The sequence below is a fragment of the Egretta garzetta genome, unplaced genomic scaffold (genome assembly GCF_000687185.1).
Source record: "Egretta garzetta isolate BGI_Z169 unplaced genomic scaffold, ASM68718v1 scaffold167, whole genome shotgun sequence".
Lineage (NCBI taxonomy): Eukaryota > Metazoa > Chordata > Aves > Pelecaniformes > Ardeidae > Egretta > Egretta garzetta.
In genome coordinates, this window is record NW_009260186.1 from 770,027 (window position 1) to 774,319 (window position 4,293).

The following is a 4,293-nucleotide window of genomic DNA, read 5'->3' on the forward strand; positions in this document are numbered from 1 at the left end:
TTGGGAAAAATAGAGTGTATAGGCTAATCAGTGACAGAAGCATAACACACTGGATGAGTTTCTCTGTGGATGCTGGTTTTGACTGCAGATCTACCTGAAAAAGAAGACCTCAAGCCAGCAAAATGCTTAAAACCACATTTGGAGCTTTAATCATGTGAATAGTCTTATGTAAGCCTTGGAGTCCTCATCCTGCACCTCTGAAGACAATTACAGTTTTATTATGCTAAAGAAAATTGTGAATACTTAAACAACATGATTTAGAGACACTGCTTGGGACTTGGGAGTTAGATGTATTTCTTCCTCCCAACTCTGTGACCTCAGGCAACTCACTGCATCTCTTGACTTTGCATCTCTAGAAATAGAACCAGTGGCTCCTCCCACCTTTGGAAAGAGACTTTCTGGAGGAAAAATTGTATATCAATCTCCCTAGACACTCAGGCCTGAACTTCTGTTATGAAACGACCTGTAATAAAGACAGCAACTACCAGTACCTGTAATGTAGAATTTAGTCCATTAGTACCTGAGCCGAGACCATGAGATCCTTTTGTGTAAGTTGCCAAAGAGCTGTCGAAGAGACCTACTGCAGAGCAAAACTCTCTGCCAATGATGGTTTCCTGGGTCATCCTACCAGTCTGTCCCCTGCCACCACCTAGGTTTCACTCTTGCTGCTGTATTTCTTGACTTTATTTAGCAGCTAGACAAGAAATGGGACTGTGCTTCTGGGCAATTTCAAAGTCGAGGAAATAATACCAAGGGGAGACACAATAACTGTCTGCAGATACAGAAAAGAATGTTGCACCAGAGGACAGGAAGCAATTATTATCATTAGTCAGCAATGATAGAGAAAGAAGTAATTAAACTTCAGCTGCATCAGGGAAATTTTTAGACAGAATATTAAGAAAATAGCTGGGAAAAAAAGACTAGGCTGAGCTGCCAAGGAAAGTTGTGGTGTAACTGCAGTATTCAAAGTCACATCTCATTAATGTCTTTCTGTAAATAGGCTAAGAACACCCCAGTCCTATCTCAGCCTTCTTGGCATCAGAGATGGGAAAACATTTCTAGTCATGGGAGTACCTAAACGTGCTTAAATCCCATACACATAATATGAAAAGCCAAGGCATTTAAGTAGAGCTGGAGCTACAGAAGAGCACTGGATGACAAGGGAGTAGATGTGAATCCTCCTCAGACACCAACATTGTTCCCAGTACAAGACAACCAGTGAGAATCTGCGACGATGAGCCTTTGCCTGAAATGGAACCTTGTAGAGCTGGAGAACCTGAAGTCCCTGGTGACTGGAAGAAGGGAAACGTTGTGCCCATTTTCAAAAAGGGTAGAAAGGAAGACCCCGAGAACTATCGACCTGTCAGCCTCACCTCTGTGCCTGGGAAGATCATGGAACAGATCCTCCTAGAAGCTATGCTAAGGCACATGGAGGACAGGGAGATAATTCGAGATAGCCAGCATGGCTTCACCAAGGGCAAGTCCTGCCTGACAAACCTGGTGACTTTCTATGATGGAGTGACAGCATCAGTGGACAAGGGACAACCAACAGACGTCATCTATCTGGACTTCTGCAAGGCCTTTGACACGGTCCCCCACAACATCCTTCTCTCTAAATTGGAAAGCTATGGATTTGATGGGTGGACTGTTCGGTGGATAAGGAACTGGCTGGATGGTCGTGTCCAGAGGGTAGTGGTCAACGGCACAATGTCCGGATGGAGACCGGTGACAAGTGGTGTCCCTCAGGGGTCCGTACTAGGACCGGTGCTGTTCAACATCTTCATCAATGACTTGGACAGTGAGATAGAGTGCACCCTCAGCAAGTTTGCAGATGACACCAAGCTGAGTGGTGCGGTTGACACACCAGAAGGCCGGGATGTCATCCAGAGGGACCTGGACAGGCTGGAGAGGTGGGCCTGTGTGAACCTCATGAGGTTCAACAAGGCCAAGTGCAAGGTCCTGCACCTGGGATGGGGTAACCCCCAGTATCAATACAGCCTGGGGGGAGAAAGGATTGAGAGCAGCCCTGCCGAGAGGGACTTGGGGGTGCTGGTGGATAAAAAGCTGGACATGAGCCGGCAATGTGCCCTGGCAGCCCAGAAGGCCAACCGTACTCTGGGCTGCATCAGGAGGAGCGTGGCCAGCAGGTCGAGGGAGGTAATTCTGCCCCTCTACTCAGCTCTGGTGAGACCTCACCTAGAGTACTGCGTCCAGCTCTGGAGCCCTCAGCACAAGAAGGACATGGAAGTGTTGGAGCGGGTCCAGAAGAGGGCTACTAAAATGATCCGAGGGCTGGAGCACCTCTCCTATGAGGACAGGCTGAGAGAGTTGGGCTTGTTCAGTCTAGAGAAAAGAAGGCTGCGGGGAGACCTGATTGCGGCCTTTCAGTACCTAAAGGGGGCCTATAGGAAAGAGGGGGAAAACCTTTTTAGTAGGGCCAGCTGCGTTAGGACAAGGGGTAATGGTTTTAAACTAAATCGGGGTAGGTTTAGGCTAGATATAAGGAAAAAATTCTTTACAATGAGGGTGATTCTACCCAGACTGACATCACAGAGTTGAGACTTTTACAGTCTTGTGACAACCAGAAGGTTACAGTACATGGGGCATCGAGCCCCCGTCCCCGTGCAATGTAAGCACAGAAGGGAGGGAGCAGACGTTCCCTGTGGCTGTGGCAGCGGAGAAGAGCCTGACTACAGGAGCAATAGGGAACAGTCATTCCTTCCCACTGCTCAGCTCTAGCCTTGTAGGAGGAATTACACCCAAGGGTGACTCCAAGCAGAAAACAAGTTTAAATATTCTGAATTCTCTCTAGAAGAGCCTTTATCCCCAGGGAAAATAGGTGAAAGAGAAGGGCAGGTCCTCTTCCCCTCCTCCCAGCCCACCTGAAGCCCACAGAAGGCTGGGTCACAGCTTTTTTTTCTGTGCTGAGCTCCCTTCTCATTCCTTCCAGGAAGCAGAAGACAGAGAGAAATGACAAGGAACTAGAATTAGTGTTTAGAGCAGAATCAGAAAGAAAAGTAGAGAGCAAGCGTGTATGCCTAATGGCACAGATTTTACTGCCTTCCCGTCTCCATATTTCATTCGTTTTGCTAATCCGCTGAAGAAATGGCTCACTGGCAGGCAGAATCTTGAAGTAGCCATTTAAATTTGCTTGATGGCCCCCAAGGCAAGACAATTTTCAGTCTGACTGGCTTTAATCCCAGCGGAGAGCCCCACCATGCCATTACATGGCACAGCAGGAGTAAGAGTGGGGAGGTAATCACATTACAGCACCGTTCCATTTAGCCGTAATCTGTAAGGATCTCATGAAAGCATCAACCATTATTACGACTCCTGATGTCCTTCAGGCAAAGTCTTTGCGGGGAAAAGGAGAAAAAAAAAATAAAAATCTCCACCTGTCAAAAGGAGACAGGCATTTTCATTCAAAGGTGAGATGTAAAAGTGACACAATATTATTTAAACATCCTATTACTAAAATTGCAGTTCATCTATATAAAACTGAGCTATAGGACCTCAGTCTGTCAGCCAGATCAATGTACCTGCCATGGTCGCAGAGATGCAATGAGCTGAGGAAGCATTTGGGAGACAGAATTTGGTGTAAAGGCTTCCAGCTTCAGTCCATCATGCCTGGTGTCCTTCCTGCAGCACTAAAATAGCTGCTGCAGGAGGTGATGCTGGGGAGGGCGAGGGTGGCTCTTCCTCGGCCCATTGCTGTTACATTCACATCCGGAGGCTTGAAGCAACTTGAGCATAACCACAGATGGTTTGGGGCTGGCAGCTTCATTAAGAATTGTATTTGAAATCCAGCCCTGGTGCCTGACTCTTTGACCTCTTGTGGCAGACGTAGGCTGATTACATGCTGTGTGAGGAAATAGTTGTCATCAGTGGCTGCAAATCTGCACAGCTATTAATTAAAGTGGCCAGCTCCAAGATGGAATGTATATGGACCAGACAGGGCATTCGGAGAATTGCTCCTATTTCCACACCTGTTTTTGACATTTGGTAAACCAAGCCAGCTTTTTGGCCTCAGTTTCTCTGTTTGTAAATGGAAACTCCTGCTCATATGTGTAAATGGACAGGCAAGGGGTTGTGGGTACAACATGTCATCGTGCCCTGAGGCAAGAGAAGACAATGAGTTTCCATGGACATTTTTTTCCCCAGCTTCATAGAATCATAGAATCATAGAATCATAGAATGTTTTTGTTTTGGGTTGGAAGGGACCCCTAGAGGTCATCTAGTCCAACCCCCCTGCAGGAGCAGGGACACCGCTAACTAGATCAGGTTGCTCAGAGC